The 27,227-nt window shown below is 46.3% G+C and overlaps 1 long non-coding RNA gene across 2 annotated transcripts in view; it reads left to right on the top strand.

Annotated features, from left to right (window-relative positions):
* The window catches only part of LOC120103470 (uncharacterized), a 54,016-nt gene that overhangs the window by 13,610 nt on the left and 13,179 nt on the right, over positions 1–27,227 (top strand). Inside the window, exons 3-4 of one of the 2 annotated variants that reach the window (XR_005505657.2) lie at positions 647–5,803; positions 6,659–25,503. This is a non-coding gene — a long non-coding RNA (uncharacterized LOC120103470). Of the gene's footprint in view, positions 1–646; positions 25,504–27,227 lie in introns of both variants that reach the window. The other variant, XR_010052464.1, reaches the window with a different exon arrangement.

Genomic DNA, 27,227 nt, shown 5'->3' with positions numbered 1-27,227 from the left:
CATGGAAACGTTTGAAGCAAAGCTCGGGTTGCAAGATGGTTAGAAACAACTCTGAGACAGAGACACCATGATTGTCATTCCTGGAACCGGAACCATTTGTGGTTAAGGTCACAGGTGGGGCACAGCCCAGCCCTTGAGAAACGGGTTGGGTCGTGGACAGGGACGAACCTAGTTTGTCTTTGTTGTAAGATGCTTTTAAGCCTCAGACGGAGTCGGGCTGGTTCTTCATGTGCCCATGCAAGTGAAACTTGGAAAATTGAGATAAGACTGTGGGTGGTGCTGATGTGCGTGGAGGAGTGGTAGTGAGTTCCAGGACAGCCAGGTCTACACAGAGAAACCCTGTTTTTGAAAAATCCTAAACCAACCAACAAACAAATATGGGTATGCTGTCCTGTCACAGGAGCTCAGGATCAAACCCTAGACCTTGGTCCTAACTGCCTTTTTGAGCTTAGGAAGTTATTTTATCTCATACGATTGGATTTCATCAGTCATAAGTCAGAAGACCTTATGGACTTCATTGATTTGTGACTGGTAAATGAAATAAAATGTGTAGTTCCACTGTGGCACTGTAGTGATTAATTTCATTAGCGCTTACTATATGCCAGTATCCTAAGTAGGGATTGCTATTATTGTCTTTTAACTGCAGCTTAATAAAGCCATTTCTATCTGCTGAAGTAGCAAGACTTCTACTCCTCGCTGTCCAACTTCCTGTTTCCTGATATCCCGTCATCCACTCTTCAAATTAATATGTGCAAGTTCTCCGTGGGGATGGATACACACAGGTATCCGGGTGGGTGTGGGCTAAAGTGCCCTTCCATTTTCATCAAAGTTTCAGCTTTAACCATTTTGGGCAATTTCGAATTGTATTCTTAAAATGTTTTCAAGGAGCGGGGCAGTGGTGGCACTTGCCTTTAATCCCAGTACTTGGGACGCAGAGGTGGCCTCCTGTGCCATTGACATGTGCAGGGTGGGTGGTGGTGGCAGGGGGAGGACGAAAGAGAAATGTTTTGAGCAGAGGTCTGGAGGTGGGATACACAAACGAGACTTTAACAACAGAACCTTGAAGGAATTTGGTTCTAGAAACCCGAAATGAAGGTTCTTTCTCACCCGAATGACACTGTCTCTGTATCTAAATCCAGTACAACTCTGATCCCACAGGAGCCGGATTTACCATCCGAAGGCCATCCGTCACTCAGGCAGCCCCAAGTCTCTTCTCACCCTCCTCCCTCATTCCCTACACATTTTCCATCTGGACAGAGCGGCTGTGCAAGCTTGGCTGGCGCCAAGCATTGCTCGCACGCCTCCCTCAGGAGTTATGGTCATTAAGAAATTCTCATAACTAGCACGTTGGCTCCAAAGCACCCAGCCTTCCCTGCCGGTCTCGGTCTCGGAAGCCAGCTTTCAGGCTCCGCCCTCTCTCATCTCAGACCAGGCACCACCTTCCTACTGTGGGAATTGCCTTGGCTTCCCTTCTCCGCTTCCTTCCTCTGCGAGCCCTCCTTTCCGGAAGTCTAGCGAAGGCTCAAGGCCAAGGGGAAGAAACAGCAATGCTCAATCAGTTCTGCTGCGTAAAGTGTGAACTGTCTCAGCACGCAGACCTAACATGCCTCTTATCCCTAGGCCGGTTCCATTTTCCGTTTCTAATTTTAGCTCTCTTTCTTCAGGCCCCGGGAGTGAGAGTACCCCCAGGGCTGCCCGTTTGCTCACCACCACTGGAGAACTCTAACTCAGGGCCGAGGGCGCATTGGTGGTTCTGTAGCAAGGGGCCTCGTGAACTGAATGGGGACCTAAGAGTTATTTCTTGAGGTTTGCTGTGCCCGACCTCAGTGACAGCCAGAGCTTCTGAGGCTTGGGTGCTGAGAAGACATGGCTTCTGGAGGCTTTCCTGTGGCACGGGCATTCCCCAGAGTCCCACAGTTCCCTCCATCTCTCCCTTTGCTGCTCCATGGTAATTCTTCATGAAACTCAGAACTGGTGTGTTCTTTCTCTTCCCAAATTTACTTTGATTACTCAGGGTTCCCTTTCTGCTACTGACACTGGCTTCTTCTGAGGAACTCTGAAGAGGAAATGCTGGCTGGACGTCCTCTTCCCACCACACCAACTGGCCACACCCTGTGTATGCCATGGTCTCTGCCTTGCAGCCCTCCTCCTTACAGACCTTAGTTTTCAACGGAGACTTTGGTCTGCTTACAATGAGTGGCATTTCTCCTTAGCTCACCCTTGTTTATCTAGGTTTAATCATAGGTGCACAGATAGAGCAAGGCACTACTTCTCAGTGACTCACCCAATCATCACAGTTCTGCTATCTTTAAGCAGTGCCAGTGGTTTATGAAGACCTTTGTAGCCTTACCTCAAAAGAGCCTAACATGTCTCCATACAGTGAGACTCATTATCCGGTGGACGACTTATTCTGATAACAACTATAATGTCAGTGGTGGGCGGGCGGCAGGTGACTGTGTATACACACACACACACACTATATATATATACTCAGCCAGCCAGGTGCACGGTGCAGCCCTCCAAAAATCTACTGGCTGTCATTTAATCAAGCAACTTTCCCACCTACTATTCAGATACTAATTCTAGTTTCCTTTTTCTCTGTAAGGATGGACAGGAACCTTATGTAAATGGTAACCTCATTTTTCATTTCCCTTTCCCTAAGAACTATTGTATCCAAAGCCATGAAACTTTGTAGTCTAGGAACCAGTCAGGGCAGTCCTAAGGAGCCAATAGCCTCCCTTACACCTTTGGAGTCTTAATTCTAATGTCTCTCTTCCAAGGCAGTAAATTCAGGGAGCAGGGACCGGCGCCCCAGGCCTTCCACCAAATCCAGGGCTAGGGGCAGAAACACAGCAAACAGGGCAGCACACTTGAGCCTTGGCCTGCCCGGATAGTGAGTCAGCAGCCTGTGGTCAGCCCTCTGGCTCCCCTCCCCTCCGCTGGGCAGTGGGAGAAAGTGCTGAGTCGTACACCTTTAAGACAACCATCGGTCTCCACAGACCCCAGAGGGCTAGGCGGCCTTAAATCTGAGCCTAGCCTTTATTGAGAGGCCCAGCACCCACCAGCCAGCAACAAACCTCTCTTTAGAGCTCCCAGCTAACAGCCTCCCTCAAGGAGGATCTTGGAGTCAGGGGGTGGGGGTAAGGGTGTCAATGCTCATACCTGCGCAGGCGCACCGCCCACTTCCGGGCCATTGATGGAAGTGGAGCCGGGCGTCATCCATTTTACCCCATGCAGGTTTCCAGCCACGAGGCCAATAGTGGCAGGAGGATGGGAGCTGCACCTTTTAGCTAGGGCTTGAATTGGCTTGCACAGAGCCGGTGAGGTGATGTCATAGCTAAGCTATTCTCTCTAATCTGTATGAGAAGTTTTATTCAAAAAAATTAGCTGAAGGGGAAAGTAAAGAAAGCAAACCAACAACAACAATGACAACCTCAGAGACAGCCTGTTTTTGCTGCCTGCCTGCCAAGGACTGAAGCCATGAGGCAGCCAGTCCCTGCAGAGGAGAAAGACAGCTGCAGGGCTTCAGGTGAAGAGTCAGCGAATTTCCACAGGCCCTGCTGCCACAGACCGCAAAGAGGTTTCAAACAATGATTCACTTCATGATGCGTGTGTACATGCGTGTACGTGTGCATGCATGCACGTGTGCCTGTTCCTCTCAGAGCCTAAGAGGTAAAGGCGGGAGGGTGGGCATGACGGGAATTGAAGTGTCCTCACGCGGCTGCAGAGCAGGCAGGGGCATACTTACTGCGCAGATTAATGAAAACGTTTCTCTGGCAGGAGGGGTTTGATTGCCCCACTGCAAAATTGCTTGCAGATTCGAAAACAGCATGTTTCATTTCAAACCCGTTCTCTCGTCATACATTAGCACTTGTCAATGTAACCATTAAGCGCAGGCAGTGGAGAAATTTAATTACAAAACCATTTATTTTATTGAAAGAAAAATAAACCCAAGCTACCTCAAATGCATTAGGTAGGTTCAAAACATGTTCAGCTGATAACACCCAAGGGTAGGGAGGCTGCTGCAGGAATAAATGCTTCTTTCATGTGTGCTGAGGACTCGATATTAGAAACAGCTGCCTATAGGTTGCTCTTTATTTACATTCAATTATGAATTAAGAAACAGCTGATTTAATGAAGGGACTTTTTATATCTGAAGTCACTGGCCTGTGGTTTTCATGCTCACTCCAGTCTTGCCTCCCCTTTTAGTCACTGGAATTAAACATGTTAATGAGGCGAGCCAGAATGTTTTATTGAATGGGTTTCCCCCTTCTGCACCTCCACCCCCATTTCAGACTTGTCTTTTGTTCCCCTAATGGTGGAGGAATGCAAGGGCTGTGGTATTAAAGGAAGTCACAAAAAAATGTGCTAAACACATCAAAAAGTCCCCAATCTGTATCTTATTTATGCCTCTTCCCATGCTTGTCCTCTCTGAATTTGGAAATCGGGAGAGCACAGGTCACTGGTGAAAGGCTGGATTTGGGTCAAGCGGTGGGCTGATGTCACACTGCAAAGTGCCTGTCCTTAGCGCTAATGTGCTGCCAATAGAGTCTGCTGTACTATTCTGCCAGGGATGGGGGTTATAGCCTCAGCGGTTTGGACCGATTTGTCAATATTAAAAAGCCCACCCCCGCCCTTGTCTGAGATACCTACCCCCAATTTTGCAGACATTCCCCACACAATCCACTTGGAGGAAGAATCTGGAAAGAGAAGTTCCTTTTATTTTAATTTCCCCAGTGACAATACGAACGTCTAAGGTTTCTAGAAGGTATCGTTTGCTCATATGCCTGGGGGGGGGGCGGGGAGCGTCTACTGAAAAAACATTTTTAGCTCTTGTAACTAAACCCACGTACAGCAGCAGACCTACGTGCCCTTGTCCCAGTGAGGGTCCTACATGTGTCCTTACCTCCTTGGAGGGCTTCCTGACCTATTTCAGAGGGGGCTTGGACCCCTGGAGCATCCTGGAGAACCACTGCCAGTGCTCAGGGACACCAACTCACAACGAGGCACTAAGACACCTCCCTAGGAATAAGGTCTGAGCAGACATTGGACACATGGTGACCTCAGGCCCAGGTCTTCTGTTCTGTTCCTAACACATGCTCAGCATCCCAAAGACCCTAGGAATCTGGGGCAGGAAAAACATGTTCAGAAATAGAGCAACTTACTACTCCAGGCAGCCAGTCCTTAACCAGCAGTCTACTAGGGGGAGTGATAGAAGGGCCAATCAAAGAAGCCCGGTTGATGCACTGTTGTAGACTTTCTCAGCATCACTGTACCAGCAAAAGTACCTACTAATACCATGTGGTTCTGCTGATGTCTCTTCCTGCCTTAGCTTCAAGCTTCTCTTCTGGGGTTACAAGTTCATTTTCTATTTTGTAATGTTCCCCAGGCCTGGACTTCAGGCTGTGGCATTTAAAAAATATATATTATATTTATATATATATTATATATTTATATATACACACATTTAATATTTAACATCAAAATCAATTTAATCATTCAACTAGTCATTAATTATTAATCATACTATTAGCCATAATAATCATCAATAGTTGATTAATGACACCTACTAATAATAACAACTAATAACAGACAGTTGTTGATATTAATATTAAATATTAATATATTAAAATCTGTTTAATACACATAATCCTAACTTTAGAAATAGTAGTATTAAAAAAACTTAAGTAATGTAAGAATGACCCCATTTTTCAGGACAGGGTTTCCCTGTGTAGCCCTGGCTGACCAAGAACTCACTCTGTAGACCAGGCTGGTCTTGAAATCCCAAGTGCTGGGATCAAAGGTATGCACTACTATGACCCAGCAAGAATGACTTTATTTTTATGGTCTTCTTTATTAGTAAGAAGTCAATTTCCAGAGAACAGGATAGGTTTCTTCTCCTAAGGGTGTCGTGACAAGGTGGATGGAGCAGGCACATTCTTCTGAACATCCTTGGCCCAAAAGCAAGAGGAAGGTGGGATGGGCCTGCATGTACAGAGCCTGCTGGGCAGTGTGAGAGGACAGCATGCCCAAGAAACAGGGCAGGCAGACACTTTACTTAAGCATCTGTCTCACAGTCAAAGACACTCCTTTTCCCTAAGGGACTTTGGTACCCATAGTCAGATCATGAGAGTTACCACTAGACTAGTGGTAACAGGGCCAGCCCTTCAAATGGAGCGCTTTTGCGCTCGCTCTCTCTCTTTCTCTCTCTTTCTCTCTCTCTCTCCTCTCTCTCTTCTCTCTCTCTCTTTCTCTCTCTCTCCTCTCTCTCTTCTCTCTCTCTTTCTCTCTCTCTCCTCTCTCTTCTCTCTTCTCTCTTCTCTCCCTCCTCTCTCTGTCTCTGTCTGTCTCTGTCTGTCTGTCTGTCTGTCTGTCTCTCTCTCTCTCTCTCTCTCTCTCTCTCTCTCTCTCTCTCTCTCTCCTGGTCTTTCATCCAGACTCATCTCTCTTCCTCTGCGATCTGCAGAGCTGAGCTGATAACATAATTTTAGTATTTGATTATAACCATTTATTGACAACTATGTCTTGGATATTTTTTACATGCTGGGGTACTATGCATGCATTGAAAGAGCAATCGAGGTGAGGATAGATTTTTAATCATGTTATATTCGAAATCATGATATTGCACAGTTCATATGTACACATCTCATTCTTACAGATGTCTACTGCACTTAAAACTTGAGTTGTAGCCTCAAGCTTGAATGGAAGATAGAGTTAGCAGAACATAAATAACTCAGTCTAATGAATGACTGCGTTGGTGAGCTGGAAGATTAATCAACAGAAATTATCCTGTCTAAAGACGAGAGACAAAAAAAGATTGGAAAAAGAAGAGCAGCTTCAGTGCATGTGGGACAATGTCCAAAGTATATAGTTAATCGCAGTTCCAGATGGAAAGGACAAAAATAATGAGGCAGAAATATATTTGAAAAAATACTGGCTGAAAAGCTCCCATATTGAAAGATGGGGATTATACATCCCAAACCAAAATATACCCTAAACAGACACATTATGAATAAAACTTCAATATCATTTTTAAACTGTTGAAAGCTAAAAACAAAGAAAAATCTTGCAAAATAAAATGCATCGAAAATAAAATGCTACGTACATGGTGATGACACTTCCTATGTCTGTGGACTTACTGTGAAGGGACGGCAGGTAGACAATAAGGCAATAAGGTATAATGTTAACTAAGTGCTCTGGGTAAATCCAAGGGTGTTCACTGTAATCACCAGGTCATTTAAAGGAATTAAAGATGCTATGGCTAAAAAAAAATTAGCAAATAAGTTAAAAAATATAAAAGACATTCGAGCCATCCAAAAGAAGTTAACTAGAAAATATCATCCTGAGTGAAATAACCCAGGCACCGAAAGACACCAACGGTGTGTACTCACTTGTAAGTGGACATTAGCCACAAAGTGCAGGACAGCCATGCTGTACTCCACAGGCCCAGAGGAACTGAGAAAGGAGGGCCCAAGGGAGGAATGAAATAGACATCAGAAGTGAATGGAGAAAGAGAAGTGGGTGGGAGAGGGGAGGGAAGTTGGTAGGGGCATCTCTGGGGCAAGCCAGAGACCTGGGATGGGGGAAGCTTCCGGAAGGATATGGGGGTGACCCTAGCTGCGACTCCTGGCAACGGGGATATGGAACCTGAAGTGACCACCTCCTATAGCCAGGCGGGACTTCCAGTGGACAGAAGAGGACACTAACCCACCCACAAAACCTTTGACCCAATATTTGCCCTGCCTACAAGATGTGCAGGAACAAAGGCGGAGCAGAGATTGAGGGAGTGGCCAACCAATGGCTGCTCCAACCTGAGACCCATCCCGTGGAGAGAGCCAACCCCTGACACTACTAATGACACTCTGCTATGCTTGCAGACAGGAGCGAAGCATGACTGTCATCTGAGGGGCTTCACCCAGCAGCTGATGGAAACAGATGCAGAGACCCACAGCCAAACATCAGACAGAGCTCAGGGAGTCTTGTGGAAGAGTCAAGGAAAGGATGGAGGGAGTCTGAGGGGTCAAGGACACCACAAGAAGACCACAGAGTCAACTAACCTGAGTCCATGGGAGCTCATAGAGACCAAACGACCAACCAAAGTGCACGCATAAACTGTACCTAGGCCCCCTACACATATGTAGCAGATGGCAGCTTGGTCTTCATGTGGGTCCCCAACATGAAGCAGTGGCTGTCTCTGACTCTGTTGCCTGCCTTTGGATTCCTTTCCCTTAGCTGGGCTGCCTTCTCTGGCCGCATTGGGAGAGGATGCACCTAGTCCTGGTGAAGCTTGATGAGCCAGGGTTGGTTGGTACTTAGAGGGGCCTCCTCTTCTCTGAGAAAGAGAGGAAAGGCAACTAGGAGAAGGGGGGGTGAGAGGGTTGGATAGGAGGGGAGGAGGGAGGGGGCTTCAAGATTGAGATGTAGAGTGAATAAATGAAAAAAGTTAAAAGGAGGGGGGTGTTACAGAAAATCTTAATTCCAATCTGTGATTTCTACCCTACCTTTGACCATTTAGTTCCCAGATAAAAGACACACAAAGTTTACTATTTACAATGAGCCTTAATCAGCACAAGAGCTGGGCAGATATCTACCCTCTATGCTATTAGAATCTACTTTCTTATCAATAACCCTAAGTTATTGCTTACTGTATTTTATCTGGGCTGCTCTTAATTCCAACTGGCCAATTCTCAGGGCCGTGCTTTCTTGATTCCTAAGGCATGGTGTCTCTCTCCCTCATGGTTCCCCCATGCCAACCCCAGGAACCCTGAACCCCACCTAAGTCTCTTCTTCCCATCTATTGCTTGTCAGCCTCTTTATTTGCCAATTAGAAATAACTTGGGGGCAAGGTCATATAGCTTCACTTGGACCTATGTGCAGACCCTCTCTGTCCTCTCTTCAGGTCTTGGGGGCCAGCACTTAGCATTACAATGCATAGCAAAAGACCCAAGCTCAACAGAGGTGGGTGGAGTTGGGGTAGAGGAACTAAAAACTGCTATTAAAAAAGACTTCTATCAGTGGGGGCTGGTGTGTCTCTCCCTCTTTTGCCTTGAGACTCTTTTTCTCCTATCAGGTGGCCTTGTCCAGCCTCAATATGAGAGCTTTCACCTTGCCCTATTTTATCCTGCTTTGTCCAGTTTGTTTTTGAGGCCTGCTCTTCTCTGAAGAAAAAACAAAGGGGGGGGGGGAAGGGGGATTAAGAGTGGAGGGAGGGGAAACTGAGATTGGGATGTATTATATAAGAGAATATATTTCAAAAAAATTAAAATAGAGGGAGGAAATCACCAGAACAGATTTTTTTAATGTACTGACCAAGGAGATTAACTTAAAGAGTCAATTAGCAAGGAAGCCATGAGAATTCTAAGTGCCTGTGTGCCTAAGAATGGAGTTTCAAATTGGGCTCCTGGTTCACTCTCAAATCTTAGCTAGTTGAGAGGCCGAGGTGGGCGACCATAAGCTCGTGGCCAAGCTTGGGTAATTTAGTGAGATCCTTTCTCAAATAAAGTTTAAAGAGGATTTGGGACTTAGCTCTGTGGTAGAGGTCTTGGCCAACACATGTCAGGCCCTAGGTTCAATCCCCACTGCTAGGGCTTAGGGGATAGTAAGCCTTACAATACATGAGGCAAAAGTTGACAGAATAAAAGGAGAAGCTGAAATCATTACAAGTCTAGTAGGGTGAATAATCTCTTCTTTGCAAAAATGATATAGTGCAGGATAAAAAATTCACTGAAGTCATAGAGGATTTCAACAACAGCATCAGCACCTCACCCTATCTGGTTCTCAGGAAAAATAATTCAACAGCTGGCTAATATGCGTTCTTTCCAATTGCACAAATTCATCAAGAAAGACTCTGGTCTAGTGGAATCAAAGGGTTGAAGTAATAGGATTGTGTATCTGTGATCATAATGTGCTTGGCACTATTCAACGTGCTGGCAACTTAATGAAGAACAAGAAGGCAAGGTTCTTGCTAGTGTGACTTATATCCCAGCAGGGACAGCAGACAAGAATCAGGCCCAAAAAGAAGGCCACATATCCTTAGTGCTTGAGTGGAATAAATTGAATATTGTGACAGGCTTTAATAGGGCGATTCTCAGGCTAAGGAGGGTTTGTCAGAATGAAAGAGGGAACAGAAAATTTAAAACTATAGTAGAATATTTGAACATCCCCTTCTCTATAATAAGTTATCTGGGGAGGGAAAAACCAATATTAGCAAACAAAACCACACTTATAAGCAGTGTACAGGCAAAAGAAGAAATCGGACGTTATAAGATGTTTCAAACTTAATGGCATGAATATACAGAAGCTGTGAGATGTAGCTAGAACTACTTCAAGGAATTTTTATGTTAAAAAAAAAGAAAGACATAAGACACTGTTTCATCCTAAATCCAGAATAAACCAAAGTTGACAGATAAAACAATAGAGGTAAGAACAACAAAATCAATGTAATATTAAACAGATACACCACACAGAAAATTAACAAAACCTATTGGTTCTTTCCAAAGAATTGTATCTTTCTAAAAAGATGAATTCTGTAACACTGCTCAAAAACAGATGACAAAAATTGGTAATATCAGAAACAAAGAGGAGTTATCACTATAGATTTTTATAGATCTTAGGACAATAGAGTACTTAAAAATGTTATAAAGAACTTACATCAGTGACTTCTATGAAATGGAGACATTTAATATATATTGTAACACTATAATATATATTGTAATACTAATTGTAGGCTTAGATTTTTCAAGCCCTACTTCAGTAAGGGTTCTCAAATGTTTCAACCTCCCTTCTAGTCCACCATCCAAAGGTAGGGGAGAAGAGATGGAAAAGAGAACAAGGATATGTGGGCCTGTTTAGAATTAGATCTTTGGGGCGATGCCAATCATCATCATCAGGACACTAGCAGTCCAGATCAGTAGGGTCAGGATACCAAGCAGCAGTGGAACAATGCAGCAGAAACAGCCAGGCCTCTGCCAAATCCACGTGACCAGAACCAGCCAGGACACCAGAAGAACTTCTCTGCTATGCTTCTCTCAAGAAGCAAAGATGTAAAACCAACAAAGCTTTGCAAGGCTGGCTATGCAAGTGCCCAGCCATCGTCTGTTGAGTCCTACTCTCTCCAAACATCATGTGAGTCTGCATCACATGACACAACGAGAAAGTTCTACTTCAACTAACACTTGTACAAAATAAAACGGAAAACTTGAATTCTAGACTCTAGGTAATGTCGTAAATTTTATTCCATAACCATTCAAACAAGAAATAATACCAAACTTATACAAACTTTTTAAAAAAAAAAGTAGAGCCAAACAGAATATACTTTGCAACATGGTTTACGGTAACATCAATATTCTAGTAACCATAACAGAAATCAATTTTTTAAGAAGGGATATTACAAGCTAACTCCTGCCATGAACACAGATACTGAACATTAACAGTGTAAGTAGATTAAATATAATAATACATTAAATATAACACATTGATCACAATCTAAAAAGGATTTACCCCCAAAATACAAGATTAGATTAATATTTAAAAGATCCAACCAGTATCACTCAGAATACTAACAGAAGAAGGGAAGAACCATGCAATCATTTCAGAAGTGGAAACTTTTTTGGGTTTTTTTTGGAGACTCGGTTGTGTCATGTGATGTTTTTCTGGAAACTGTCGAGAGGATTGTTTGCTGAGAGGATGTGGGCAGATGTTTTGATGAGGACAGACAGGTAATGTTTCTCTGGAAGCAGCCTGGAAGAAGGGCACGTGATGCTTGGCTAGAGCAGACCCTGGAGAGAACATGTTTGGAAAGGGGTATAAGTACAACCCAACAGACAGTGGACAGTGCTGTGTGGTATTGGTTTGCCTTGCCACTCTTTGCTGATCGTCCTTTGTCATGACTTCATAGAGGAAAACACCACTACAAACTTCTGGTGGTGTTCTGGCGGCGGCCTCTTGCCACTTCCATAGACGAGCCAAATGGCAGAGCCTCAAAGTTTCTTCTGGATCAGACTATTGTTGCTGGTTTATGAATGGCGTTTGCAAGTGGACTGAGTTGCGCTGCTGCTGGTTTGTATAAATCGAACTGCTGAGATCCTGACAACACAGATTAGATGCGTTCCAAAGAACTATTTCTAAACATGTCCACATCCTCCTTTGTCCTATTAACCTTCCCTTTCCACTACCTCTGCTGGGTGGTGGGCTAGAAGGGAGGTTAAAGCATTTAAGAACCCTAGTTAAAAGTGGGTTTCAAGGGGTTGGGGATTTAGCTCAGCGGTAGAGCGCTTGCCTAGCAAGCACAAGGCCCTGGGTTCGGTCCCCAGCTCCGAAAAAAAAAAAGTGGGTTTCAAAAAATATAAGCCTACACCTATAGAAAAACCATTTGACAAAATTGTACTTGTATTCAAGATTTAAAAAAAAAAACTCTCAGCAACCTAGCAAAGAACTGTAAAACCATCATCTTAAAAGATGTAACACTGAACAGAGTTTTCCTTTGTAATTTGGTAATAAAGTTTTATTTGGTAATAAAGCAAGAGGGCCCTCATCATCTCTCTTCATCCGTGTACTGGCATTCATAGCCACTGCTCAAAGGGAGTGGTTCTCGCACCTTCCTGATTCTGCGCCCTTTGATACAGTTCCGCATATTGTGAAGAGCCCCAACCATAAAATTATTTTGTTGCTCCTTCATAACTGTAATTTTGCTACTGTTATGAAGCATAGTGTAAATATCTGAATGGAACCCTACGGGCTTGTGAGCCACTAAGAACCTCTACTCTAAAGCCAGAAATAGGAAGATTGAAAAATCCAGAAAAAAAGAAGTGTCTTTATTTGTTGATGTACTATTTCTTATAAAGAAACATCTAAAGATTCTATAAAATTACTCTATGACCTAGTAAATGGTTTTATGAAGGTCCTCAGTTATAAGACTAATATAAAAATAAATTTTATAACGTGTAGATTCAGCGGTAAGCATGTAGAAAGTGAAAGGTAAAGGTTAGCTTGTAAGGGGCAGAAATACGAGTCTGAGAGAAGGAAGGGAAAGTGTAAGGCTCTACCACCACTGTCTTTGCTTTGTCACAGACTCAAAGCAGAGAATGGAGCCCAGATCTGAAAATGAACTCCTTAAAGTGTACAGTCTGTAGAAGGAGACATAGCAGAAACTTTTTATGAACTTGGCAAAGACTTTGTTCAGTGATGGCACCCAAACCATAATCCATGAAAGACAAAGATAAACTGGGTTTCACCCAAATGAGGGAGGAAGGCAGCTGGGTGACATGTTATTAATAGCTTTAAAATTCACGCTTACACAAGTCACACAGCCAGCGAGGGCTAGAAATTAACTCAGAGCAATCTTTCTCCAGAATTGACAGTTGCATGTGCAATGTTCTAGAATGAATTATTTTCCAGTTGCAAGCTGCCATGCATGGAGCAGACTTCGGCAGCATGGCTCTACCTCGGGACTCATCAATCCCGGACGCCTTCAGCTACAGCCTCCTCCTGGATCGGGGGCAGCCCGAGTGCTGGAGCTGCAGCGACGCCCAGCTTTCAACAGGTCCCGCGATGCTTCATCACCAAAGAAAAATGTTATGACAGAGGTTACAACGGCCATCTCCCCCGAAGCTTGCTAGCTCAGTCTTAATGACTTGTTACTGCTAGAAACAAGGACTGTCCTCATGTCATCCTCAGCTAGGCTAGAGCCTGGCCCTTGGTCAAAGTAGTTCTTGGAGGGACAGATGGGGTTTGGTTTGAACTCAGGCAGTGTGGGTCCTATCAGCTGGCTCTGCTTCTGTTTCCTTCTTTCCTGCCAATGTTAAACTCAGGACAAAATACGTAGTAGGTTTCAGTTAAGAGTGTTTGATGGAGAGATGGCTTGTAGATACCATTCTCGTATTTTATGTTATCTGTATTTCTAAGCCACAGACCTCAGATGGCCACAGTAGCCCTTCTGTGTTGTATAATAAAGCACGCACAACTCTCTTTAAAATTAAGGCTCCACCGTAGTAGATGGGGGGTCAGGAGCTTTCTGACAAGCTTCTAAGTGTCGAGACTGCCCACACATGGACCACATCGTGACCCCCAAGGCCAGAAGATGTTAGTTCCCAAGTACAGTGTCCTTCTTCCTTCCAACCAAGTCAGAACCCAAGAACAAGGCACTTCAGTCCTTCCTGTCCTGAGAAGGAAGGCTCACCTGGTTCCTCTCAACTCTAGTGAACATTCATTTGATTTTGAAAACAGCAAGAGCACACACTACAGCAGCAGGAATGCCACCGGACCAGCTGGAGACCCGGGACTGCCAAGGTCATGCTCACCACTTGCTGCTTACCACGGCCTGAGCAATGGTGTCCCCCCACCTAGCCAGTACATATACTGAAATATTTTCCTCCCTTTCCCTCTCCTCCTCCTCTCCTGTTCACTGAGGTAGGTCAGACACGAAGGCAAAACCCTCATCCAAGCGGTTAGTGTTTCTACAGAACAGGCCTGAAAAAGATCCCTCACTTCCTCTGCGCAGGCGCGCACCGGACACTACAGTGCCTTCGTTATAGACTTCGAAACCTCCAGGATCATGAGAAATGTTTCTGCTGTGTATAGTCTACCTGGCTTGCAGCATTTTGCCACAGGGGGCTGCACAAATTAAGAAGGGCTCTTAAAGAAACTGAGGCGTGTACATTTGAAGGCTGTGCGGAGCTTTGCCTGGGGAAGGTGAGATAGCCCAGGCTACCTTCTTTTGGTCAAACTTATGTTCCCCCGCCAAAAAATACTGGAAGCCTCCGTTGACTGTCCTCAGGGCCCCACGTATGAGCTCTGTGCAACTTGCTGCTGTTCTTCTCATGTTCTGCAAAGAACCTAACAAATACAGGATTTCCATCGTGGTACATGGCCCTAGGCCCCTGGGGAAGGATAGCCCATCCATCACGTATTCGGTGTGGCATACTCCACCTGCTGACAATCTCCCGAGCCATGTGTGGGTGAGGAGAGAAGACTTTCGCTTCCAGGAGCCTTGCCCCCTGCTCAGACGCAGAAAGCCTGCAGCTAGGCAGTAGGAGTAGGCTGTTACACCTCAGATCGTGCTTCCTACACTATAAGTACTATATGGGTCAGCTCGGGGCACTACAGCTGGGAGGAGCTTCGTGGAAAGGGCTGGGCCAGGTTTGATGGACAGGAGCATAAGGTGAAACCAGACAGGGTGAACCCAAAGCAAAGAAGAATGCATAAGGAGGCCTCCAGGAGGCCATGAGACATTGCCTGGGTTTTGAAGCCTTTCTATCTGCATGTTTCTCTAAAGGGTGCCCGGTGAAATGTTGCCCAGACATTTCCATCTCGGTACCTGTCAGGATGGGGTAGTTTGTCCCACAACGGGGAGGGACCAGAGGATTTGACCCCAGTAAACAAAATGGAGGTAGGAAGGAAGCAATGCTTACATTTTCCTCCCAAACAAGGAGGTGGCTATCAGTAACCTGGGCATTCAGTAGGACAGCATCAGGAACTGGATTAGGCGACCTGTGAGGAGTCGCCTTCCATCATTCCTGGGTCTCCTGCAGGAACCGATGTGAAGGTCAAGCTCCAGACTTTCTGGCCCATGGAACCACAGCAACACTGCTTCCTATGAGCTCCTGCTGCTCTTCTGCCTTAGAGAGCTCTGCCCTTACACGTGTTAAAGTGTCTGTGGGATAAAACGCCTTAGCTGTTTGGCAGACGATGGAAGAAACCAGGGAAACCAAGTGGCCCCAGCTCTCCCACCTGACAGGTTGCTCTTTAGAAGAATAGGGAGACGTAGACTTCCTTAGAGTCGGCCTCCACAGTTGCCAAGAACCTCTACCTGGCCGGTAAATTTCTTAGGCGCTGCAGCTGAACCACGAGGAAGGCCTTGGGGATTTACAGTGACTGTAGAATCAGAGCCACAGCACAGGCTTCCACAGGAGCAGCCAGCATCCAGCCCTTACTGCTTGCAGCTTCTGCTCAGGATGGCTTTGAGGACCTTGAGCTATGTGGCATTCAGAGGTAGGTAGGCAGTACAATGGTGGGAACAGCAGTGCAGTCTCCTGCCGTGGATGCTCTAGGTGTATGGGACATATTGCTAACCCATAATGACCAAGAATGCAAGGTCTTTAAAATACAAAGTGAAAATTTACATCTCTTTCATTTCATTTGATTGCCCATACTGCCATGTATTTTTTGCTCACAGAACAAGGCATTTTCCTTTCAAGGCTTAAGTCTTCTAGATCGGCACTCAGCCAGCCGTTCTCTGTTCATTTGCCTAGCGACACTCTGTCTCATACATAAGGGTTTCTAACCTTGTCTTATCATCCCCTGAATTGGAATCTCCTTTAGAACAGGCGCGAAGGATATGATGCAAGGAAAGCTGTCAGGGTAGCACCTAGAATGTAGTGGTAGCTCAACACATGTCAGATATTGCTATTGTCATCGTCGTCATTGTCATCGTCATTGTCACTATCACTGTGCTTTGCATTAAACCAGTGAGATTTTAAGTTTCTTCAGGCAACAGACAGGAGCTAAATAAGTACTAGTTAAATTTTATTGAGAGGATACAGTATCAAGTAAATCGAATGGTGGGTTAGAAGGTAGCATAACATAAAGACAAGAAACAGAATATCAGGGTGGCACATGCCTGTAATCCAAGCTAACGAGCTATGTGGGGGTTGAGACAGGAGGATCTCAAGTTCAAAGCCTTGGCTAGCTTAAAGAGACCCTGTCTCAAAATGAAAAGCCCTCCTCTCTTGTCTCTCTCTGTCTCTGTCCCTCCCTCTCTCCTCTCTCCCTGCCTCCTCCCCCCTTCCCTCTCTGAGCCTGGCCATAGTTGAAGTGTTTGAGCACTTGCCTAGCAGGTGTGATGTTGGAACCGACTGTCCATCCTTGGGAAGTCTCTGCTTCCCTGACTACTGTCTCACTCCCTACCATTCATAAGAACCGAAGGATTATCCAATGGTGCCTCCAGCTGTGACTCCAGCTGGACAGCCAGCTGTGCCTGGGCCCCAGCGAGTCTCACAGAGGTGCCTTAAATGAAAATGTTACCAACTAGAACTAGGTAGACGTGTACCTTAAGAAAAAAAGAATCCCAACAATATCAAGAAGGTTGGCGCTCCATTCTGACTGAAGAAACTAAATTGCCTTTTTCTCTGCTTGTCTTTGCAAACCACTTCGTGTGTTAATTTTATGAACCTTCAGTTCTTCCCCCAAACAGATGCAGAAAGACTCACTTTAAGGGTTGTATTTTTATACACAGACTTATGTGAGCCCTCCTTCCCTGTAGCCCTCCTTAAGGGAGGGAGTTTGTGTGGCGCCTCCTTATATCTCTTTAGGACTCTCTGTAATGAGAGCGTTACAGAGGTCAGCCTGCATCCCAGATCTCCTGTCAGCTGGACAACTCTTGGGGACAGCTACGTCCGAAGGCAGTAGCTGTGGAGACTAGAAACCTGTGCTCTTACCCCAAAGTGGAATAGCTCTGCAGATCGCTAGACTCCAAAGTGCCCGACAAGGTCAGCCAAGGCCATTGATGAGAGAGCATGATGACCAGTGATGACCAGCAGCAGCTCCTACTAGAACTCCCTCCCACCCGCAGGACTGTCCAGGATGCTCCCTCACAAGTGTTCTGCACACTGACTCCCACCCCGGGGAGCTCAGCATGGGATTCCAGCCAGGGGGAATTAATTTGTTCCTATTCCTTGTCCTCTAGTGCACAGTTGCCTGGATTCTGTCTGTTCCTAACCACAGCCTGGTTTTCCTGGGACACCCAATGCTTTAATTGCTATATTATTTCATTCCATGTAGCAGTGCCTTTTGTTTTCAAAGTATTCCCAGTTTGAACAATAAATCACGTAGGACACCCTCGTATCCCCGGGCCTCGTAGACAGGGGGCAGAAGTTAGATCATGTTGACATAATCTGAATTTCCTGAACACACACACACACACACACACACACACACACACACACACACACACACACCTTACAGTGAGTCTTTCACATCTGTCTGGAAAAAGAGCTATACCATTGGAATTCTCTTAAGCATGTCCTTGGGACCTCAGCATCCTCAGAGGCTGTATGGGCTGGCCCTAACTGGCTTCTTCCCCAGGATACTGTGTGACCTTAAGAAGCCAATCCACTCTCGCTTGGTCAGACCGTACCTCAGCCCCGCAGTCAACCTCCTTTGAGCTGTTACTCATACCACAGTGTTGATGGCCTCCTCCCCAACCCACACCTCTTCAACTGCACAGTCCTGCGTGCAGCTCCTGTGGTTCATGTGGCCTCTGAGCACCTCACTACCACAGCTCCGGGAGGCACCCGCATGCTCACCCAGGCTAGGCTTCGCCTCTGTATTCAATAATTCCTTCGGATGTCCATAGCTCATGGAATAAACCAGCACCTTTCTGGGCAGAAGAGCGGACCCCATGTGTGTGCGTAGTCTGTCTCAATGTACCTACAGGGCTCATTCCAAGAACTCCCAATTATGTCGGAAACCTTTACTTATACCAATCATATTGGCTCACTTTTTCCTTCCAGAAGTTTTCTCACACCCTGTATAAGCGTCACAAACAGATGTGGGGAAATTGTATCTAACTCTAGGGGAGCCAGGTCTGGGTATAGGCAGCCCTTGATTGGCACACAAGTGCAGGAACCGTAAAAGGTGACTACGTAATTGAAACCATACAAGGTAACCTTAATAATCAGGAAGGGAAATCACAATTGCCCTGTGACCTTTAAAAGTTTTTGTCAAAACATAAAAAAAATAAATAAACCAACCTTGTTGTTGGTTGTAAATGCAGAGGGAAATGAAAAATTAGTAAAAAAAAAAAAATAATGATGATTTTATTAGCCTATAACTTAAAACATTAGAAACACGGATAATTAAAGTATTTTATTCCTGTGTTAAAAGCTTATCAAATATAGTCCGAGCAGCCCTCCCTCCTCCCTCTCGGCCTGTGACACGGATCTCCACCACCAAGCATCGTTCCTGCCCTGGGGAACGGCCACACTTTGTTCTAAGTCTGGATCTGCCTGCGGATTGCCGGTTATGCTCTTGTGATGCCATAATGCCCCACGAGGACTCTCTGAGCTGCAGTTTCCTGCTGGCTATTTCAGTTCTCTGGGGCCTGTGCATACCTATGCTTGACCTCCTCCAGTCCGTCACTTCCAAACCTGTGGTCCAAGGTTCGTTTGACCAGGCCCTTCCTCTGTCTACTTATAACCACCATTTTCTATTTGTGCAGCATCTGATTCCATTGGGCAAATTAACTAGTATTTTGAAATATCAGTTGCTGACCCAAAGCAGAAGGCGGCACTCTATTTTGACCTCAGCTCTCTATGCCTACTGTGATGTGAACGGGGGATGCTGAGGTGACTGTACCCTCTCCGGTACCCTCTCTGGGTTCTTCCAGTGTGGCTTGGATGAGACCTTCATGCTGTCTGCTTCATCCTAACTTTGCCCTCGTGTCCCCGCCGCCACTCCCAATGCCTTCTACTCTCATTCAATTTCCTTTTCAGCGGCCATCTCTTTGTTTCTTGGTTGTATTTCTGATTTCGGAGGCTCACCCTCTATTACCCATCGTATATATAATTTAAACCTACATATTTAGGCCTACATATGGCTTTTCACTGGCAGACGAGCTGCTCTTACCAGCCCATGCTTGGCTGTCTGTGTATGACCTAACAGATGAGCAGCAACCAATCACAGACAGACCCTCAAAGAGGTGCCGTGATTGGCCACGCCCTGGTACGCCGACAGTCTTTGCCTTGTGGTTTGCGAGCTGACGGTAAAACAAATGGTTAGCATTTAAAACACAGACTTGCTTTGCATGGAGAGATACGTACAAGTTTGAGATTAGTTAAAAAAAAAACGGTCCCTGGCAACTGGGTTCAAATTGCAGTAGAACTTAGACCGCATGCAGTGACAGTTAATATACCGCGGTGGCTGCAATTCAAGCAGGTTGTTGGGAGTGGTATTAGTCGGCAAAACGAAACTCATGCATACCAGTGCTGGCAAAGCAAGACGTGTCTTATTAATGTCATTTACCCAGCATCTGTGAGTATATTCACAGCCCTGGGTCCCTCCTTGTAGTTGGGTGGAGTAGCCCTGGGGAATGGTGAGGAGACGTGCCACATAGAAGTCAGACTGTCAGAGAAGGACATCTGCGTCTCAGAGTGACTCCAGAGAGGAAGTCCTCTGCCAAGCTGTCTTAGGGTAGAAGCAGCCCTTTGCTTCATGGCACTGAGGCACTGGGGTTATTTCAATAACACAATATCCCATTTGTTTGGATTGACATGAAGTGCTTTGGAGAACTCCTGGGGGAGCTGGGGAGACCGTGGCAGCATTCCGAACCCATAAGTTGGCAGCCGAGAGTCTGAAAAACTCCAAATTAGTGGCGGGAAGATAGAAAAGAATTGCAGTCATAGAGATAAAGAAAAAAGAAAAAACTTTATATGTTAAAAATAAGGGAAAGTCTAATTATAGAAAGTATATGCATAGTGAAACAAATTATGAAAAAAGAAAGTCTTGCAACTTGCTGTGGAGTGAAGAAATGAAGTCCTGGGATGTCCAGGTTTGCCTTGCCCCTCCACAGCCCTCCTCTCTGTCTGCGAGTCACCCCTTCATGACAACGTTTCCCTTCCTTCCTTTAGGATATTACCAGTCCCCGTGCACATCCTTCAGCACGGGATTTAGCTTTTACTCTGTAGGGACTGTGCATGCCAGTGAGCTACATCAGCCTGCTTTTAAAACAATGTGTGTATTTGTTTTATTTTCTGTGTATGCATGTTCTGTATGTATCTATGTGTGTACCCTGTGCAACCTGTTGCCTTCAGAGATCGAAAGAGGGCATTGGGTGCCCTGGTCACAGGCCATCGTGTGGGCACTAGGAACTGATTCTTGGTCCTCTGATCTGAGCCAGTGAGTCATCCCTCCTGGCCACACCAGCTCATCTCATGTTATCGAGATCAGGGTCTTACTAAGTTGCACAGACAGGCCTTGAACTTACAATCCTCCTGTGTCTTTGAACATTGTATTTTTCCTCTCACACAGCTAGGATTGCAGTCCCCCCGCCTCTCTCTCTCCCTCCCTCCCTCCTCCTCTTCCTCCTCTTTCCTCCTCCTCCTCTTCTTCTTTCTTTTCTTTTTTCTTTTTCTTCTTCCTCTTCCTCTTATTTTTCTTTCTTCTTCTTCTTCTTCTTCTTCTTCTTCTTCTTCTTCTTCTTCTTCTTCTTCTTCTTCTTTTTCTTCCTCCTCCTCTCTCTTCCTTTTCTTCCTCCCCCCCGTGTGTGTGTGTGTGTATGTGCATGTGTGTGTATGTGTGTGTGCATGTGTGAGTGTGTGTATGTGCATGTGCGTGTGTGTGTGCGTGTGTGTGTGTGTGTGTGTGTGCACATGGATGCTGGAAGACAAGCTTAGGTGTTGGTCCTCGTGTGCCATGGCCCTATTTTTAAGACAAAGCCTTTCATTGGCCTTAAGCTCACCAAGTAGGTTGGGTTGGCTGGTGGTTGAGGCCCAGGGATCCACCTGTCTCTACCTCTCCAGTGTTGGGATTAGACATTAGACATGACGCCATCACGGTCTGCTCCACCCGCCCAGGGGGACTGAATTCATACCCTCAAGCTCAAGGGGCAACCACTTTACCCTCCAGTGCACCAAGACTTGTCTTTAGAAAACATTTTAGGGCCCCGCTTATAGTACAGCCACCTCCCTCATCCCGCTCCTCTCCCCTGTGTTTGTTACCTGTTTGTCTGTAAAACTTCCCACAATTAAGCATCTCAAGCTGCTATTGGTGTGTTTCCTTTAATTTCCTGTCTGCTCACTGGATCTATAGGTCCAGTTTAGATCTGATTCTTTTGAGCAAGATGGCCTCATAAGAGGTGAGGTACATAATCACCTACAAAAACACACACAAACTCACATACGCGTGTGCACACACACATACAAACACATGCACATGTGCGCGTGCGCACACACACACACACACACACACACACACACACACACACACACTGTAACACTCTTTAATTCTAAGATTGTGCCTAGATCTACTCGTTTCTTGGGCTTTCCAAATGGTGAATTCAGATTCAGAGCATGTTCTGTTCTGTTTGATTCGCTGCTACAGTTAGCCCAGAAAAACTAGGATGAATGCCTGACTTTCTGGCCTTGAGCTCCAAGCTCTGTCATACACGGGTAAGTTTCTGAGGTCTGAACTTTGCAAAATAATTTAATCAAGGCCAAGATGTTTCCATTAGCCTTTCTCTAAATCCTCTCATCTTAGAGGTTGGGCCGGGCCCTGAGCACCTTACAGGAGTCTGAACACTAAGGCCCATTTCTCAAACATTCCCTCATGCTATTTTTTGGGTTACAAACAAGTTGCCTCAAGCCCAAACCCACCCTGCAGGAATGTCTGGCTTGGGCCAGCACAGAGTGCTTTTGCTTGGTGGTTTGTTTTGGTTTTAAACTCAACAAGACTGGAATTAGGTAGGGGCCATATTCTCCAGAGGTAGCTCAGAGACCCCAGCCTCCTTGTGCATTCTGTCTGCCTGGTCTCCCCAGCCAGTGCTACACAGACAGAAGCCCATATTTCTTTTTCTTTTATTTCACGAGGACCACTCAAGGAAGCATGATAAGAGGAAGCCTAAGATAATATTTGGTTGTGGGGGTTATGTTTTTGATGGTCCATTTTCATTACATGCCAGGCAGAGAAGTAAAGAAAGACCCACATGGCAGGTGGCAGAAGCTGGAGTCCAATGCTAATAGCTGGAAATATAAGTGATTTCGGTTACACTTCCTTTTAGGAGAGATTTCTTCTTTCTTTTGTCTGAGGCACTCCACAGGAGGAGACACAATGGAAAGGTGCAAGGGAAATCCAAGAAGTTATGCAGGCCAGAGGGTGTTTAGCCATGAAACTTGCTTTTGCCACTCCCAGAATGAAAAGTCAGCCAGGAGGAAAGGATTTATTTCACCCTACACATCACTGGAGGAAGTCAGGGCAGGAACTCAAACCAGGCAGGAGCCTGGAGGCAGGAACTGATGCAGAGGCCATGGAGGATGCTGCTTACTGGCTTGCTTGCTCAGACTGCTTTTTTATCGAACCGAAGACTATCAGCCTAAGGATGGTGCCACCTACAATAGGCTGGACCATCTTCCATCAGTGACTAAGAAAATGCTCTGCAGGTTTGCCTGCCGCCTGATCTTATGGAGGCATTTCCTCAATCGAGGCGTCCTTCTGTCCGATGGCTCTAGCCTGTGTCAAGTTCACATAAAAATAACCAGTACATATACTTTTATTTTACTGTGGGCACACACCACCACGCCCAGTCAGAAGGCAGAGGGCAGCATGGGAGAAGCTAATTCTGCCCTTCAAACATAGTTGCTGGGGTTCAAAGTCAGGTCGCTAGGCTTGGTGACAAGAACCTTGACCCACCAACCCATCTCAACAGCCTCGGTTTGACTTCTGCATGGTGTTGCCTTTCTCATCCCTGCCACACAGGCCCACAGTTAGCAGATGACTTACTGTAGATGAAGGAGAGGGAGGTTGAGAATGTGGCCCCCCTCCCAGTTATGCATTCTGGGTTTTCAGGTCACAACCCCAGCTCTGGCACTGACTGGGTTAACCTGAGTTAATTCTTCATGCCTTGGTTTCCTCCCTTGTAAAAATGGAGAAACCATAAACTCTTGTGGACTGCTGAAGGGATCCGGTGGAAAAAGTGCTTAGGCAGCTCGTGGGCAGTGTCAGCAAACACTTGCTAGTTCCAAGATCTCAAGGTTTCTGAGTTCATCCATTTATTACACGCTACTCTGCAGTGATCATCTGTGTTTGTCAAAATAGATACACAAAGAATGAAAAGACGGTCCCCTCTGCACGCCATGCTGCACTCTGCCCATCCTCTCTCCCAGTGAGTCTCTGCACAGCTTCATGGGCAACCCGACCTTCCTCTCACCAACACACCCTACTTCACAAGGCACTGAGCCCAGGTTACCCTCTCCCTTCGCCTACATCTTCTCAGATCGAGTTCAAGGCCTACCTTGCAACAAGATGTTTTGTGTTTCAAGAGGACCAGCCCAAATTCTCATAAGAACAGATGGAATGTTTTAACTACACAATTGAAAAAGTCCAGGGATAGACGTGGGTCTTGGCTTCATGTAGGGTCTCATTGGAAGTCTTGAGGACCCAGCTTCATCTACTGGCCCAGCCTGGTCTCTTCTGTCCCCACTTTTAGAATCTCTCCCTTGTGTCAACAAGTTTTCCATGCAAAATGGACTGAAAGTTAGAGAGAGAGAGCGAGAGCGAGAGCGAGAGCGAGAGCGAGAGCGAGAGAGAGAGAGAGAGAGAGAGAGAGAGAGAGAGGAACCCTTTCCTAGCTACTTCAGCAGGCAAGCATGTGCTCCTTGGTGGTGAATGGGTCACAAACCCATGCATGAGCCAATCTTGCAGTTTGAGATTTAGAGAATTCAGTGTTCCTACCTACAAGCCCTGCCTCAAAACATCTCCTGGCTGAAAGCTTCTTTGACCCTTAGCTCAGGGAAGGCACAAGGTCTCTCTAGCTCTCCTCAACCTTTTTTTTATCAGGTGAACAAATAACTCAGGGCACAGACTGGGGACCCAGTCAATAGAGTCCTCTCTCACACAGGAAAGCCCAAATAGGCAACATGTCGCCCACTACCACCACAAGCTGCTGTGGGAGCAGGGAGAAGTGTAGGCATAGCCTTATTTTTTTAGAGGAAGAGAAAAATCACAAACCAGTTGAAAAGACTCGTTCAGGAGAACACAGACCACACTCCTGTCACCCCTTTTCCAGCTGTGTACCTCTGAATAATCTCTCCGGGCATCACCCCATTAACCTTGGTTAGAGGGCTGCCAGGTCACATTTGATGACCTGCTGTCACCTGCTCCACGGAACGCTTACAAACCACATCTCTATCTAACCACCACAATTCCCTCAGCGGACAATGTAGGTCAGTTCCCTACTCGGGTCGGGGCTGGAGAGAAGAGCAAAGTGTGTCAGAGGTGAAGGGTGCCACCCTGGTGATGCTTCTGTGCTTGCCCCATAGCTCTGATCCCCCTCTGCCTCAGCCTCCCCATCTGTGAGAAGCACATAATTCCTGCCTTGTCTGGTCTAACCGTGTGCAGATTCAATGAAGTGAGTTAGACACGGGCATTCAGAACAGGGTCTGGCACTCGCTAGGCACAGACACCATTGGCTGTTGGTTCTGCATGCTTAGGGGCCTGCAGAGCTCTCAAAAGTGATGTCTGAGAGAGCAACAAGCCCAAGGCTGTCACCTTAGGAGAAGGTGTATTTCTGGCCAACCTGAGACCAGGAGGAGGTGCATTTGGGGATCTCGCCTTCATCCTGGACATTGAGTACTCGCTTCACGGTAGAGATTGGACACTGCTTCATCTTCCAATTCCAGGGGTTTGGACATTGTGTTAGCCCTGAAGTGTCGCAGCCTGCGTTTCCCAGGTGTGTCCTGACAGGCCGGATGTGGCCTCGTTCTCCAGCAAGCTCATGCCAGGAGCAGCTCGATTACGGTGGGTCTGTTACAGGTCCTCTCGACATTATCAGCTTCTCGCTTTCACATGCCAGACAACGCCGGAACCTTCCCTTCCTCCGTCATCCCCCTCAGTCTGGTGTTTGCTTTCAGGGCGACCTGTCCTGTAGAGGGGAGTTATCCACCTTCTGTCCTCCGGAAGGTCCTGCTCAGACACACCCAGAATCAACCCTCAGCCCTCATCCCCAAAGCTAGACTCCCTCCTCCTCCCATGGACATGAGAATCAGATGGGAGCTGAAGGAAGGTCTGGCTGAGTCTTAACTCTCCGGCCCAGGCCACAGCAGTTTGAGGCTCTGAAGAAAGACATTTTTTTCCACACTCATGCAACAAGAAAGGCAAAAGAATCAACGGACGTAATAGAAAAGTAAAAAACAGGTGGGAGACATTGGAGTTAGCATCTCTGCTGTGGTGTGGTCCGCTCTCTCGTCTCTTCATGTCCTCCCCAGGTGCAGCAGGGGACCTAAGTTACCATTCCTAGATCAGGAAAATTCCCCTTTGCCAGACTAGTGTCTTAGAGTAGGCCCAGGGGAAACTTCATCTTTGAATAAACAAACCGTTCTTTCACTCACTAAAGAGCTCTAGTGAGGTCTTCCAGGGAGAGGCGACCTTTGGGGAGTTGATCCCCTCCCTCCCCCTGAGCATTCGCTCCTCATGACACTACTATGCTTTCTCCTCACCACCAGACTTGTCTGCCTTGCTCTCCAGCCCAGGTGTTGGCTACACCCCTGCTGTCCCCTTTAACAGAGGCCAGACAGGCTGGAATTCTCCACAAAACCTCAGAGAAAAAAAAAACCCATGAAATGAACAAAGAGAATATAAGCAGCAGAGCATCCGGATGCTTACCCCACTTAGGCACCTAATCCTAAAACAACCAGAGTCGCACCACCAGTGGGCGAGTCCCTCGTGCCCACTCACTGCCCCAGCCAGGAAGAACATCTACATAATAGTGTGTAGAACTGTCCTGATCCTGTCTAAGCAGTCACGGGTGGGTCTAAGTGAGCTAGGCAGAGCTCAGTAAACAGCTGGGCTGTGTATGAGCTGAAGCCAAAGAGTAAAGAGCCCTCTTCCCAGTTTGCCTTCTAATGCTGTGACCAAAGGAAACATGGAAGTCGAAAGGGTTTATTTTAGCTTACAGTTTCCGGGTCTCAGTTCACCTCAGAGGAAAGTCATCGGAATGGACTCAAGGCAAAAACTGATGCAGAGGCCTGAGAGGACTGCCTACTGACTTGCTCCTCGTGGCTTGCTAAATTTGCTTTCTTATAGACTCCAGGATCACCTGCCCACAGGCGAGTCCTTCAGCGTCAGAAAATGGCCCACAGACTTGCCTACAGGTCAATCTTAGGGAGGAGTTTTCTCAAGCGATATTCCCTTTTCCCAGATGACTTGACCTTATGTCACGTTGACAAAATCCTGACCAGCACAGGTCCCCAGATTGCCTAAAGGGAAAAGAAGGCAGTTGAGCATGAGTCTTCGGAAAGGCCCGTGGAGGAGAATTCAGGCTTCAAGCTGAGGCCATTTGGACATTTGGGCACAGATGCCTGGCTACAGATCTGCCTGTCATTCTGGTCCCTCTCCCTCAGGCCTCAGTTTCCCCACTTGTAAAAGGAGGAAGTTTGAATGGTGGCCTCCAGTGACTTCTCTACGCCTCCTGTTTCTGCTTTCTCTGCGTTTCATCTTCAGCCACAGGTTCTCAGAGGTTAGAA

This window comes from Rattus norvegicus, chromosome 6 (genome assembly GCF_036323735.1).
Source record: "Rattus norvegicus strain BN/NHsdMcwi chromosome 6, GRCr8, whole genome shotgun sequence".
Classification (NCBI taxonomy): domain Eukaryota; kingdom Metazoa; phylum Chordata; class Mammalia; order Rodentia; family Muridae; genus Rattus; species Rattus norvegicus.
The sequence above is the reverse complement of the archived record's forward strand: the minus strand, read 5'-3'. Positions and strand labels throughout refer to the sequence as shown.